The sequence below is a fragment of the Thalassophryne amazonica genome, chromosome 3 (genome assembly GCF_902500255.1).
Source record: "Thalassophryne amazonica chromosome 3, fThaAma1.1, whole genome shotgun sequence".
In the NCBI taxonomy this organism is placed as follows: domain Eukaryota; kingdom Metazoa; phylum Chordata; class Actinopteri; order Batrachoidiformes; family Batrachoididae; genus Thalassophryne; species Thalassophryne amazonica.
In genome coordinates, this window is record NC_047105.1 from 134390181 (window position 1) to 134406024 (window position 15844).

General features: G+C 41.3%; 1 protein-coding gene across 2 annotated transcripts in view; it reads right to left on the minus strand.

Moving 5' to 3' along the window:
• The window catches only part of foxp1b (forkhead box P1b), a 732035-nt gene that overhangs the window by 625212 nt on the left and 90979 nt on the right, over nucleotides 1-15844 (minus strand). The window lies entirely within an intron of this gene.

Below are 15844 nucleotides of genomic sequence, written 5' to 3' on the forward strand. Positions count from 1 at the left end.
CTGTTTTTCCTGCTAACACTGAAATTTCATTGCAACCCTGCATTGAGATTCATGCAGTTTTTAACTTTAAAAACAAGGCACAGACAATAAATCAGTACTTCACACTATTCTATAAACTTTGCAATTAGACTACAGTTTTCACAGCACTTCACTTTTTCCACATTTTCTGTTACAGCCTTATTCCATAGTGGATGAAATTCTTTTTTCCTCAAAATTCTACACACAAAACCCCATAATGACAATGTGAAAAGTTTTTTTTAAAGACGTGCAAATTTTTCGAAAAATTAAAAATAAAGAACTCACATGTACATAAACATTCACAGCCTTTGTTAGGAAGCTCAAAATTGAGCTCAGGTGCTTCCTGTTTCCACTGGTCAACCTTGAGATGTTTGTACAACTTAAATGGCGTTCACCTGGAGTAAATTCAGTTGATTGGACATGATTTAGAAAGGCACACTTCTGTCTACATATAAGGTCCCACAGTTGACAGTGCATGTCAGAGCACAAACCAAGCATGAAGTCAAAGGAATTATCTGTTGAATCAAAATCAGAATAGCTTTTATTCGCCAAGTATCCACAGAATACAAAGAATTGAGCTGCAGTCTCTCTATACGGCATGCATAAATATACACTAAACACTGAATAATTCACAGTAATAAAAAGTGCAAATGAAATGTGCAAGTAAAATAAAATGTGCAATAAATTCCGGTCAGTGTAAGTTAAAAGACATTTTAACTGCCAAGCTTCAAAATCACAGATATTCCAGACCACTTGGACTCTGACTAAACCTGTTTAATTTTTTTGGCGTCCTGTGCTCAACGCAGAAAGGAAGTGGTTCCAGCGCAAGTCGGGGCAAAAAGGCGTAACTCGGGGCAAAGAGGCGTTACCCGGCGTGACTCGAAGCCAATTTATGATTCCTGCTGCGTTCCATTGTTCCCGCAGTATAAATCACACAGGATTGTTTTTATACCGTGTACTTAATGCAGTAAAAACTACACGCTTAAGAAAAAAAAATGCAGACTGATTGCCAGAAATATCCAGTAAAAAGTCCGGACATCTCTAGTCCACTCATGGACTTTCGTTCACGTGCGCACATGTGAACAATTAAAAGAAAAAAAAGTCTGGCTGCAGGCATTAGTTCATTGTTCTCTACTCAAACTCTCACATCACAGTTAAAAAAAGGACAAAAAAAAAAAAAAGGACATAAGCCCTGAGACAGGACATGCCAACATCAAGTAGAACTCCAGACATCTCCACATTTGCTTGACAGTCCATTCGCGCGCATGCGTGCATCTCGGGTCAAAGGAAGAAAGAAAAGAAAAAAAAAATTGTCTACAGGCAGTTAGTTCCTTTCTCTGCTCAGACTCTCATCACAGTTAAAAAAGGACATAAGTCCAGGACATGTCAACATCAAGTAGAACTCAAGACATCTCCACATTTTGCTTAAGGACAGTCCGTGCACGCGCGCGTGCGGATAAACTATAACAGAACTCAGAGCGCAGCCCTGCAGCTCAGCACAGAGTGCAAGTCTGTCTGCAGCCAAACTGTGCACTCTGACTTCTCTGTGCAGAGAACCTGCAGGCTGCGTTCTCACCTCCTCTCTGCCCCCTGCTGCGCGCACCTGACGCAGAAATTCCTGCGTCATCATGATGCCACAGGGAGCAACTGGGAGCAGCCCCGGTGTGAAAGGGGCTTTAGGAGGATGAGAGAGGTCTGTAATTTTCATCATAGGTTCATTTCAATTATGAGAGACAAAATGACCAAAAAAAAAAAAGAAAAATCCAGGAAATCACATTGTAGGATTTTATAAAGAATTTATTTGTAAATTATGGTGGAAAATAAGTATTTCCTCACCCACAAACAAGCAAGATTTCTGGCTCTCACAGACCTCTAATTTCTTCTTTAAGAAGCTTCTTTGCGCAGCTTCGTTCCTGCAGCTGGCACTTCGTCAGGATTTTTAACCTGTCAAAAAATTTGATAGAATGCTGCCGAAAACCTCAATTCATCCGTATTTTGTTTTGCTGTCATTCTTGACTTTTTTTTATCGTTTGCTTAGTTTTTGTAACATTAGCATTTAGTTCAACTTCGTTTGACCAGCTGAATGAGTTCATACAGTGCAGAAGCCAGTATGTGAGCGCCGCTGCTGCTGCTGTGTTCATGTGCCATCAGTAATTACAGGGCAAACTCAGCCTGTTTGCTTGTATTTTTTTTTTTTTTTTTTTATCTGGGTGGGGTGTCAGCTTCACTGGGCTCAGGCGCCTTACATAGGCAAAAATTAATCTTTTGTGTGGATACAATGAATTATTTTACCAGAAATAAAATGAAATCCACACTCCTGCCACAAGCAACTGCTGAATTACTATAGACAGACATCCTCTCTACTTTTAAGATTAGGCTTAAAACTTTCCTTTTTGCTAAAGCTTATAGTTAGGGCTGTATCAGGTGACCCTGAACCATCCCTTAGTTATGCTGCTATAGACGTAGACTGCTGGGGGGTTCCCATGATGCACTGTTTCTTTCTCTTTTTGCTCTGTATGCACCACTCTGCATTTAATCATTAGTGATCGATCTCTGCTCCCCTCCACAGCATGTCTTTTTCCTGGTTCTCTCCCTCAGCCCCAACCAGTCCCAGCAGAGGACTGCCCCTCCCTGAGCCTGGTTCTGCTGTAGGTTTCTTCCTGTTAAAAGGGAGTTTTTCCTTCCCACTGTAGCCAAGTGCTTGCTCACAGGGGGTCATTTTGACCGTTGGGGTTTTACATAATTATTGTATGGCCTTGCCTTACAATATAAAGCGCCTTGGGGCAACTGTTTGTTGTGAGTTGGCGCTATATAAAAAAATTAATTGATTGATTGATTGAATTTGAAACAACAAAAAAGTTGTGTCATTTCCAACGGTACTCGAACATTTTCTTCCTCTTTCGTTCCTTTTGCGCTCTTGATTCGCAGGCTGTTCAGTGATGGGAAAAGTCAAAAGCTCGTTTGTCCACCTTTTCTCAATGATTTGTGACTTTTTTTTTTTTTACTTTTTTCCCTTTGTTCAGGAATCGCTGTATGCCATGTGACCGAGCCCTAAGCTAACTCAGAGCCAGGTAGGACGTCAGCCATCACAAATCCTCCTGAATCATTTAGTTTACATGTTGAAAGCTAATTGTAGCTTGCAAACTGCCAAGATACTGTTTTCTGTGGTAATGTGCGTTATGTGGCCAAAATGTGATTAAACTCATTGTCATGATGATACTGCAGGGGGCTGACAATATTTCAGCAAACCACTTTATGACCGGTGCTGAATCATTGAAATTTTTTCTCTGGAGATAATTACAATACATGACACCTCTAACGACCGCGCCAAAACTCAAAACAGAAATCCAAAGGAGCCCAGCTAATCACAGTGCTCATTTTCATCCCCCCAGTATAAAATACGTACAGGGGTGATATAGTGATCAGCACGTCCGTAGCTTGTTAGAGCAATATCTCAAGACCCAGTTAACCAGTTTCATTCATATTTACGAGGTCTGTTAGAAAAGTATCAGACCTTTTTATTTTTTGCAAAAACCTGATGGATTTGAATCACGTGTGCTTGCATGAGCCAACCTTGAACCTTCATGCGCATGCATGAACTTTTTCACGCCTGTCAATTGCGTAATTTCCTGGTAAACAGCCTTTGTGTGGGACGTGTGCTGTGCGCTTGGCGGATTTTCATTTCAAGGAAAAAGACGGATCGACTGGAGCAGCGCCGCATCAAATTTTGCCAGAGACTCTGGGCGACAGCCAGGTGGAAACCATTCGGAAGATTCAGATGGCTTTCGGTGACGATGCTCTGGGCATCACACAGATTAAGGAGTGGTACAACCAGTTTAAAGACGTCCGCACAACGGTGGAGAGCGCGCCACGCTCCGGTCGGCCATCAACATGCTGAAATGACAAGATCATTTCCAAAGTGAACGCTGTGGTGATGCAGGACCGTCGTGTGACTATCCGAGAAATTGCGGAAGAGGTGGACATCAGCACTTTTTCGGTACATTCCACTATGACAGAAAAGAGTGGCGGTGAAATTCATGCTGCTTCTGACGGCGGAGCAAAAGCACCTCCGTGTTGAAGTCTTACAGGATATGCCGACCTCTTCCACAATTTCTCGGATAGTCACACGACTGAAAAGTCACCGAAAGCCGTCTGAATCATCCGAATGGTTTCCACCTGGCTGTCACCCAGTTTCTGGCAAAATTTGATGCGGCGCTGCTCCAGTCGTTCCGTCTTTTTCCTTGAAATGAAAATCCGCCAAGCGCACTACACACGTCCTCACACAAAGGCTGCTTAACAGAAAATGAAGCAATCGACAGGCGTGAAAAGTTCACGCATGTGCACGAAGGTTCAAGGTTTGCTCATGCAAGTACATGTGATTCAAATCCATCAGGTTTTTGCAAAAAATAAAAAGGTCTGATACTTTTCTAACAAACAAACTTTTCTAATATGTCATAGTTCTGTACTCATTTCCACTCCCGTACACTGAGCTTTTGTGTCTTTATTCTTGTACTTGGCCCCACAAATCTTAGAAACATGGTGTCTAACCAGATCCTTACTCTGGATGGCATTACCCTGACCTCTAGTAATACTGTGAGAAATCTTGGAGTCATTTTTGATCAGGATATGTCATTCAAAGCGCATATTAAACAAATATGTAGGACTGCTTTTTTGCATTTACGCAATATCTCTAAAATCAGAAAGGTCTTGTCTCAGAGTGATGCTGAAAAACTAATTCATGCATTTATTTCCTCTAGGCTGGACTATTGTAATTCATTATTATCAGGTTGTCCTAAAAGTTCCCTAAAAAGCCTTCAGTTAATTCAAAATGCTGCAGCTAGAGTACTGACGGGGACTAGAAGGAGAGAGCATATCTCACCCATATTGGCCTCTCTTCATTGGCTTCCTGTTAATTCTAGAATAGAATTTAAAATTCTTCTTCTTACTTATAAGGTTTTGAATAATCAGGTCCCATCTTATCTTAGGGACCTCATAGTACCATATCACCCCAATAGAGCGCTTCGCTCTCAGACTGCAGGCTTACTTGTAGTTCCTAGGGTTTGTAAGAGTAGAATGGGAGGCAAAGCCTTCAGCTTTCAGGCTCCTCTCCTGTGGAACCAGCTCCCAATTCAGATCAGGGAGACAGACACCCTCTCTACTTTTAAGATTAGGCTTAAAACTTTCCTTTTTGCTAAAGCTTATAGTTAGGGCTGGATCAGGTGACCCTGAACCATCCCTTAGTTATGCTGCTATAGACGTAGACTGCTGGGGGGTTCCCATGATGCACTGTTTCTTTCTCTTTTTGCTCTGTATGCACCACTCTGCATTTAATCATTAGTGATCGATCTCTGCTCCCCTCCACAGCATGTCTTTTTCCTGGTTCTCTCCCTCAGCCCCAACCAGTCCCAGCAGAAGACTGCCCCTCCCTGAGCCTGGTTCTGCTGGAGGTTTCTTCCTGTTAAAAGGGAGTTTTTCCTTCCCACTGTAGCCAAGTGCTTGCTCACAGGGGGTCGTTTTGACCGTTGGGGTTTTACATAATTATTGTATGGCCTTGCCTTACAATATAAAGCGCCTTGGGGCAACTGTTTGTTGTGATTTGGCGCTATATAAAAAAAATTGATTGATTGATTGATTGATTGTCATCCTCCTGTTTTCATTGGTTTTGTTTTCTGTTCAGCATTTATCTTCTGTGTATCACATTTTTGCCATATGTGTAGTTATGTCTTAGTTTCTGTAGTTGTTTTGCCATATTGTTTTCATTGTCCTCTTTTTAGGCTTGTCACTTTATTTCCTTATTTTGTTCATATTGTTTTTTTGTCATTTAATTCTCTTGCTTTGGTTTGCTTTGCTTTTTGTGTCACTTCACTATCTGTCACCCGCCTTTGTGTTTGTCAGTCATGTCCCTTCCAGAACCTTCCTCACACTTGATCCTCATTCACACCCTGATTAGTTTGCCCATTATTTAAGCCCTCACAGTTCCCCAGTTCATTGCCAGATTGCTGATTTCTTATCACTTTTCAGCCTCCGTTTCCAGCTCTGTATTGTCTTGTGTTTGCCTGCCAGTATTTTGACCTTGTTTTGGCCTTGAACTTGTATTTGTCTTTGCCTCTGAATGACACCTCACTGTGTATTTTGACCTGTGCCTGTTTTTTGGACCACGTCTCAGCCTCACGTCTGTCTGTTACCTCTGCCTGCTGCTGGACCACCTGTGTACTAACTCTGTGCTTATTTTGACCATTAAACCTTTTTCTTACTCCAGTTTGCATTTGTATCCACCTGGTTTCAGCCACGCCTACGCGAAACCTGATAAAGGGTGTACTGGGGTGATCCCTTGACACTCTGTATTACTAATTTGTGGGGGGCCGGGGGATATGTCATGTCCTGATGACTCTTGTTAAATCACATGATGCTTTTGAAACAGTTGTCAATGAGAAAGGTGTAAAAACAAAGTTTTACCCAGTGTCATATTAGCAAGCTGTGCATGCTGGAATATTATCTATGTAATCTGTGTTATCTGTGCACACCCTCTGCTGAATGTCTCATCTGTTTTCAGAAAATTCCAGGTACTGCGGAGTAAAAGCAGCCAGTCCACCTCAGGATTAGAGACAGCAAAAAGGGAGAGCGCTCTGCAGTGTTTGCACAGCATCAAAATTAAACATGTAAATAGTTTGGTGTGGGATATTACATTTAAAAAAATGCACATGCTGTTAAGCACATCTTAAATATTTTGAATTTTGTCTTTTGCCCCAAAAAGCATGATCATCATCAGTAATGATATTATTAGTTCCAACTTAAAAGTGACGTCCTTTGGAGACTGTGTGTGCAAATTGCAAATTATTATTTTTTTAAAGAGTAATAGCATAAGATCCTCTCCCTGCATGTTTGTTTTTGTGACAATTATATTTTACTGATCTCCCTGATTTTGATTACCTATTGGTTCAGTCAGTTCTGAAGCCAGTTTCTATGGCCCTGAATGTCCTCCAAGAGGAATCATCTGTCCACTGGGTTTCTTGCTGTTGGCTGGCCACTCGCTGCAGGAAAAGTGGCCCAGCAAAGTTTGTGAACTGCCTCTTAAGGCCCGACAACATGGCATCCAGAAACATTGTCGGATGTCACAAAGGACACAGAGATGATCCTCCTGCTGAAGCTCAGGACATGCTGGACAAGAGAAGACAGCAGCTTAGAAAGCAGCAATAAATCTTAATTTTTTTTAAACATAGGACTTGACTGCATCAGCATCGCCTCACTACCAACAAGGATGATGATTCTCCGGGGAGACCAACTCTGAGGATAAAGACAAGAAATTCTGAGGCTGGAGAACCGGACAATCACTCTGTATGTCCGTCGACCGGACGTACAGATCTCTGGCCCGCCCCACTCTTTAGTCTTGCAGTGCCTTGAAAAAGTATTCAGCCTGTGGTGGTTTAATAGGGGCGCTGAGGCGCTGCCCCCTCTGCAATTTGACTGAGGAAAATCTACATAAACACAGCAAAATTTGATATATAAAAAAAAAAAAATGAAATAAGCATTTACTTTTACCATAAAATGATACCTTGTCAGCACCTGTCATCATTTAATAAAAGGGGTTTCACAAAGTATGGATGAATAACTACGATGTTTTGAATATGTAATTTTTTTAACGGAGAGTATTAACAGGAGTCAACGCCAAGCCTTGAACGTTTGCCCAGCATGCAAGCTGATGCTTCTCTGATTGGCCGCTTCAGTTTTGCTTTTGGGGCACACAGAAAAGCACCTGGGATAATTCCATTCTTTACTGACATCAAATTGTATTGTTTTAGTGTTTCTTTTCCTCATGTGACTGAACAATTAGCACTGTCAATCAAATATGCGTCGTCACTGTAGTGTCTGAAAAGTTGTGTGGGTGAAATTAATTGTTGTTAACAGAGGGCGCTAAGTGCTGGGCAGCACACTATGTTATGGGCAGCACGGTGGTTAGAGGTTAGCAGTGTTGCATCACAGCAAGAAGGTCATGGGATCGATTCCCACTTGTAGCCTTTCTGTGTGGAGTTTGCATGTTTTCCCCACATTTGTGTGAGTTTCCTCCAGGTGCTCCGGTTTCCTCCCACATTTAAAGACATGCAGGTTAGGTGAATTGGAAACTTTAAAACTGTCTCGGTCTCCCTTGCAAAAGAGATCTCGATCTCAATGGGAATAACCTGGTTAAAAAAGGTTTACAAAAAAAGTACGAATATAAAAGACTATGACTGCAGGGGGGCAGAGTAAGTCCACAGGCAGAGAAGCTGGGCCCTACAACACTTGTTAATAAATGTTCGCTGTGTTTTCATGCACCTCATTATCTTACTTGGAGTATTGTGCAGCAGGTAAGAGAATATTTAGAGCAGAATCCTGCAAATGGTGATGCAAGCATCAAATTTGACACAAATACTCGTTAGCATTCCTCTTTTGAAAAAACCGACTGGCTACTTGAATTTTCAATCGGCAGTCAGGTCGGGGTTAATTGAAGAATTACACAGGGGGCAAAATTAAAATATGCTCCAATCATACTGAAAACTATACCACATTATTTGCCTGATCATAAAGATTCCAAAAAGGTAGTTTGGACTATCTGTGACTGAATTCTATGGAGTTATGGGATAAAAACAAAATGAATGGTGACAAAGGTCAGTTTCAGTTTGTACAGGGGTCAAAAGTTACAACTGCTCCAATTCTGGTAAAAAGTGACACAAATTATTAGTTGAGTTAATAGGGTTTTAAAAGGGAATAGTTTGGACTATGTATCATGCTTAGTTATCAGATAATTTTAGTTATAGGATCATTTAGAAATGTTAATATTGACTTATTAAAGAGAAGTCTGTATTACATTTTGTATTTGAAATGGCATAATCAAATTAAAATGTGTAAAATCTAAGGGGTTTACTACTTTTTTAAAGGCACTGTAGCTTCACTGCCAAAAGGTCACGACTCAAGTGCAAGAGTGTGGAGAGCTGACTGCTTCTGAAGCACGACATTCACATCACTAAGTGACCCCCTGCAACTAAATTCATGACCTTTTTGGTCATGAATTTACCGAAAACCGAACCGAAAACCTTCATGGAGACACGATCACAGAGAAGATACACAGACTGACTGAGCCTGTTTCTTATTGTTACATGGGAAACAAGGTACCAGTAGATTCAGTAGATTCTCACAAATCCAACAAGACCAAGCACCTATGATATGCACACTCTTAAGGCTATGAAATTTGGCTATTATTAAAAAAAGTAGAAAAGGGGGTGTTCACAATAATAGTAGCATCTGCTGTTGACGCTACAAATTCAAAACTATTATGTTCAAACTGCTTTTTCAGCAATCCTGTGAATCACTAAACTAGTATTTAGTTGTATAACCACAGTTTTTCATGATTTCTTCACATCTGCGAGGCATTAATTTTGTTGGTTTGGAACCAAGATTTTGCTCGTTTACTAGTGTGCTTGGGGTCATTGTCTTGTTGAAACACCCATTTCAAGGGCATGTCCTCTTAAGCATAAGGCAACATGACCTCTTCAAGTATTTTGACATATCCAAACTGATCCATGATACCTGGTATGTGATATATAGGCCCACAGCCAAGCTATTTGGCTTGGCTGTGGGCAAGATGGCGCCGTTGTATGTGGCCTGCCGTCGGCACTCGCTTCTTTTAGTGTCGTTTTTATTGTTTTTACACTTTGTTGCATGGAATGTGTCACCGCTCCTGGTGTATGATTGCCAGACTCTTATCAGCGTTTGGGCTTCGCTGGAGAATTTCGCTGTTCCTGGCTTGGGCGGACGGCCAGGGACGCGGCTGCCCCCGCCTGTCTTAGTGTCCGTACCAGACTTTCTACGCCGGCCGCTTGGCGTGTTGCCTCGGCGTCTGCGTCGCAGAGGACGTGGGAAAAGAGGAGGAGTCCGTGTTCGGCTCAGAGTGTGCCTGGCTGCTTCCTGCAAACATGCTCCACGACAATTCATAGCCGGATTCTTCACACCATACGACGGCTACGACGTGCAGCGTTCTCTGACTTTTCACTATTGGTGGCTCCGGCCGGTTGTCCGGGGTGCCAGGTCTCCACTTCCGCGTCGCCGTCCTGTGAGGAGCTGCAGTCGTGGATGCGTGCAGGAGAACCTGCGCCCGCTCAGTCGTGTCTCCCAGCAGACTGATGTGCGCTCAGTCCGTGTGGCGCTCGTCAACACAAGGTCACTCACAAGTAAGACTTTCATTTTGAATGACTTTTTCTCCAGTCGTGATCTGGACTTTCTCCTGTTAACGGAGACCTGGTTGAAACCAGGTGAAAACAGCGCCTTTTCTGAGCTCCTCCCCCCTGGCTGCTCGTTTTTCAGCTCCCCGCGAGCATCAGGTCGAGGCGGGGGTGTGGCCACGGTTTTTAAAGACAGTTTTAAATGCCGATTTTTATCTTCTAATGTCTACTCCACTTTTGAACTTCAGTTGTTTGTGATGGAGTTCGACTGTCCTGTGCTCTGTGCTGTTGTTTACCGTCCACCAAAATTTAAAAAGGATTTTATTCAGGAGTTTTCTGAGTTTCTGGCAGATTTTATCCCAAAATATGACAAATTTTTGGTCTGTGGTGATTTTAATATTCATATCTGTTGTCCTTCTAATCAGCTGGCTGATGATTTTAAAAGCCTCCTGAACTCTTTTGGTCTAACACAAGTTGTGGATGGACCAACACATAATCTTGGACACACCTTGGACCTGGTTATTTCTTTTGGGCTCTCAGTTTCACTTAAGGACATATCAGACATTGCTATTTCAGATCACTTTCCTGTTATTTTTGAATTTATTGCTCCTCCATCTGCTAGTAAGCCACTTGTTCCTGTCTCTCGCCGCCGTTTGGTCACCTCCTCGACAGCGGGGGACTTTGCTGCTGCCTTCATGGACTCTCAGTTTTATGCCATGAATGGACTGGTTTCTCCATTACTCCCAGATAACATCCTCTCTTCTTTCCACTCTACATGCACAGTAATTTTGGACTCTGTTGCACCGATGCGCTGCAAATCCAGGAAATCAAAATCCGACCCCTGGTTAAATGCCACGACCCGTGCCCTCAGGCAACGCTGCAGACGGGCGGAGAGAAAATGGAAAAAGGACAAACTACAGGTGTCTCTGGGTTTTCTGAGGGACAGTCTAACTGACTATCAGAAGGCTGTGAAGGAGGCAAAAGCACAATATCTGTCTCATTATTTCTAGCAATTGTCATCATCCCAGTGTGTTATTTCAGACTATAAACTCAGTTGTAAATCCACACACCTCTGTTTTGATGGACGCTACAACCACAACCTGTGAGGAGTTTCTTCAGTTTTTTATTGATAAGGTTTCATCAGTCAGACAGAACGCTGATCAGAGCTGTAATGTTGAGTTGTCTGCTCCTCGTGCACATTCTGCTGTGCTCAAATAGTTTGAGCCCATTTCTTTTGCATCTCTCGCTGATGTTGTAAAACACATAAAATCTACAAGTTGTACTTTTGATGTTGTTCCAGCTAAGGTGCTGAAGGAGGTTTTTAATACTGTTGGGGCAGGTCTCCTAACTTTTATCAATGCTTGTCTTAGATCAGGGTCTGTTCCAGCTGCTTTTAAACATGCTGTGGTTCGACCTCTTCTTAAAAATCTCACCTGGTCTCATCAGTTTTATCCAATTTTAGACCTGTGTCTCATCTGCCATTTCTATCTAAGGTTTTAGAAAAGGTTGTCTTTTTACAATCATTTTTAGAAGACAATCTCATCCTTGAAAAATTCCAGTCTGGGTTTAGATCGCGACACAGCACTGAGTCAGCACTTTTAAAAGTTCATAATGATATTACTCTGTCGGTGGATGCAGGGAATCCTGCTGTGCTGGTTCTGTTGGACCTCACAGCAGCCTTTGATACTGTGGATCACACAGTACTTGTTTCCCTGTTGGAACATTTTATTGGCATTCATGGTACTGCACTTAAGTGGTTTAGATCATATTTGGCTGAAAGGAGCTTTTCTGTCATGATTGGGGACCTTTCCTCATCAACTGCTCCTCTGTGCTGTGGAGTGCCGCAGGGATCTGTCCTTGGGCCGATTCTATTTTCTTTGTACATTCTGCCATTGGGGTCAATTATAACCCAGCACAACCTGTCCTTTCATTGTTATGCAGATGATCTGCAAATCTATCTGCCTGTGAGGACTAATGGGAGTGATGCTTTGTCATCATTATTTAATTGTATTCGTGATGTAAAGCAGTGGCTGTCCCAAAACTTCCTCTACCTGAATGATGGTAAAACTGAGATCATGGTGTTTGAGCGCTCTGGCATACCAAATGTGGTAACACCAAATTTTGGTGCTTTGGCTAACCATGTAAAACCAGCTGTCAAGAATTTGGGAGTGATATTTGATAGCTGTTTGAGGTTCGATCAACAGATAAATTCTGTTGTCAAAGCTACTTTTTTTCCAACTTCGCCTTTTGGCTAAAATAAAGCACTTTCTCAGTAGACGTGATCTTGAGACGGCCATTCATGCTTTCATCAGCTCCAGACTTGATTATTGTAATGCACTTTATTTGGGCATTAATCAGTCGTCTCTTGCACGTCTCCAGTTGGTGCAGAATGCTGCTGCTCGTCTTTTGACAAACACTTTTAGACGTGAGCATATTACGCCCGTCCTGTACTCACTCCACTGGCTTCCAGTTCATTTTAGAATTGATTTTAAAATTTTAATGTTTGTTTTTAAAACTATTTATGGCCTTGCACCTCCCTACTTGTCTGAAATTTTAACTTTGCGCACCTACAGTAGGACATTAAGGGCGTCTGGCCAGCTTTACTTAGATGTTCCAAGGTCAAGATATAAACGCTGGGATGATCATGCTTTCGCGGTAGCTGGCCCGAGACTGTGGAATGAGCTACCTCTTGAGTTACGTACTATTCCTGACCTAGCACTTTTTAAATCTAAGTTAAAGACTTATTTATTTAAACTGGCTTTTAACACTTAGTGGGGAGGTGACATGTTCTGTTATTTTTATGTTCTTTTTTATGTGTTGTTTTAAAAATTTTATGTGTGTTTTATTTTTGTAAATTTGTGTTTTTAATGTTAAGCACTTTGGACACCAGTTGGTGCTGTAAAGCGCTTTATAAATAAATGTTGATTGATTGATTGATTGAACACCATAGTAGGAGAAACATGCCCATATCATGATGCTTGCACCACCATGCTTCACTGTCTTCAATGTGAATTGTGGCTTGAATTCAGAGTTTGGGGGTCGTCTCACAAACTGTCTGCGGCCCTTGGACCCAAAAAGAACAATTTTACTCTTTTACTCTCATCAGTCCACAAAATATTCCTCCATTTCTCTTTAGGTCAGTTGATGTGTTCTTTGGCAAATTGTAACCTCTTCTGCACGTCTTATTTAACAGAGGGACTTTGCGGGGGATTCTTGCAAATAAATTAGCTTAACACAGGCGTCTTCTAACTGTCACAGCACTTACAGGTAACTCCAGACTGTCTTTGATCATCCTGGAGCTGATCAATGGGTGAGCCTTTGCCATTCTGGTTATTTTTCTATCCATTTTGATGGTTGTTTTCCGTTTTCTTCCACGCGTCTCTGGTTTTTTTGTCCATTTTAAAGCATTGGAGATCATTGTAGATGAACAGCCTATAATTTTTTGCACCTGCGTATAAGTTTTCCCCTCTCCAATCAACTTTTTAATTAAACTACGCTGTTCTTCTGAACAATGTCTTGAACGTCCCATTTTCCTCAGGCTTTCAAAGAGAAAAGCATGTTCAACAGGTGCTGGCTTCATCCTTAAATAGGGGACACCTGATTCACACCTGTTTGTTCCACAAAATTGACGAACTCACTGACTGAATGCCACACTATTATTGTGAACACCCCCTTTTCTACTTTGTTTTTTACTAATAGCCCAATTTCATAGCCTTAAGAGTGTGCATATCATGAATGCTTGGTCTTGTTGGATTTGTGAGAATCTACTGGTACCTTGTTTCCCATGTTAACAATAAGAAATATATTCAAAACATGGATTAATCTTTTTAGTCACATAGCACTACTATTATTCTGAACACTACTGTACATGCATCCTGCCTCCCAGTCTCAACTTTGACGACTGAGTAAAAAAAATTTAAATAATATAAATAAAATTCTGGGTGTTTAGAAAGTAAACGGCACTTACAATTTAATTTGGCATTTGCCTGGTTGTGTCACTTTTGTACTCTTACTCAAGCACTTTTTTTTTAAATAAGTACTTAAACTTTTACATGAGTAATTATAACTGAAAGTAACTACTTTGAGTACTGTTTGTGTTTACTCACCTCTGCCCTGTAGACATCACAAGAATAATTATAGCGTTTAGCTGGTGTACACGTACAAAAGACTGAATTTTGTTTTTTCACAGCCAAATCATAAACTATTAACCATCTACCTTTGAATGTAAAACGGTTCTTCTTTATAGAAACCCTTTTGCGCTTGCGTCCTACTCTTTAAAGGTAAAACAAGATGGAGACAGCAAGAAAACAGCAAATTGTTCTCCTGCTGAACAAGATAATATTTCACTCACAAACCATTGCTGCTCTTTTCTAATGCAGCATCATATCATAGAAAGACTTTAATCTAAACATTATTTAAATATTTTTAGATGAACAAATTTTATACCCCTATTCCACAGAGAGTTGTTCGTTCGTGTTTCATTCAGAACAGCAAATCAAGGCGAGCTTTGAAGCATCATTTGATAAATCTTTTTGTCAATCTTGAACAAACTTGATATATGCAGTAGTTACAGCCATCATCGACACCAGTTTTCAAATCGGGGTGAAATTTTCAAGATGTTCAAAACACTTTATCCCGATTCTCCAAATCGGTGTCACTACGTGGTTACTTCTTTGGTGTTCATAGTCGTAACAGCTTCAATTACGTTCAAATATCTTTAAATGGGATACTCCTAGTAAGTACAGTTTGACACTTGTTTGTGCACCAGATGTAAAAATTTAAGCAAAAGCAGCATTTGTTGCGGTTCTGGCTGAGAATGCATCTTTACTTTTGTTTGAGAAGGTTGCCAGCAAGTTGCCAGGTCTGTACTTTATAAGACAGCATGATAGGAAGCCGCAGTAAGCCGTTTCATCCCATTGTTGCACTTTTTCCTGGATAGTGGGGGATGGCAATAGAACAGTGTCCTGTGAAATAGACGTGTTAAGGGGACAGCTTTTCTAGAACTTGTAATTCAACTAGTGTGTTGCCCGTGGGGGCCCATTATGCAAAGTTTCTATAAAGAGCGATCATGATGCATTTTTGTTTATTGTCTCATTAGAAACCCATGCAATCAGTTTCACTCATGGCTTCATTTATAAACATAAACTCCAGACAGTTTATCGACATTAACTACAACTCTTGTCATTTTTATAAAGTGAAAAGATCACATATCTTTGTAACAAGCTAATTCTGAAGGTTTACGGATTAAACAACACACGTGGCAAAAGGCATTATGGGAAATGATACTGCTCTTTGTTTCTCAGTATGTCTGATCAGCTCCCCCTCGACAGGCTGTCACTCCAAACAGTGGCTGAAAAAAGCTTCTCGCAGCAGGGTGATATCTATCACTCGTTCTTCTGCTTTTTTCCCTCTTAATATTGTGGTTATAAGTGTTTCACTTTTTCCTGATCCAAAGCTAAGATGGTGATTATTCTCCTTGTTCACTAGGCTCCAGAAAAGCCACATAGTAATGTAGAAATTTCCGACCCTTCTGTTAACACACTGAACGTAAACAGACGTCAAAATGCACAGAACAACACTGCCATCTACTGGACGGCGGTGTAAGTCGCGACCTACAATACTCATGAAACAGC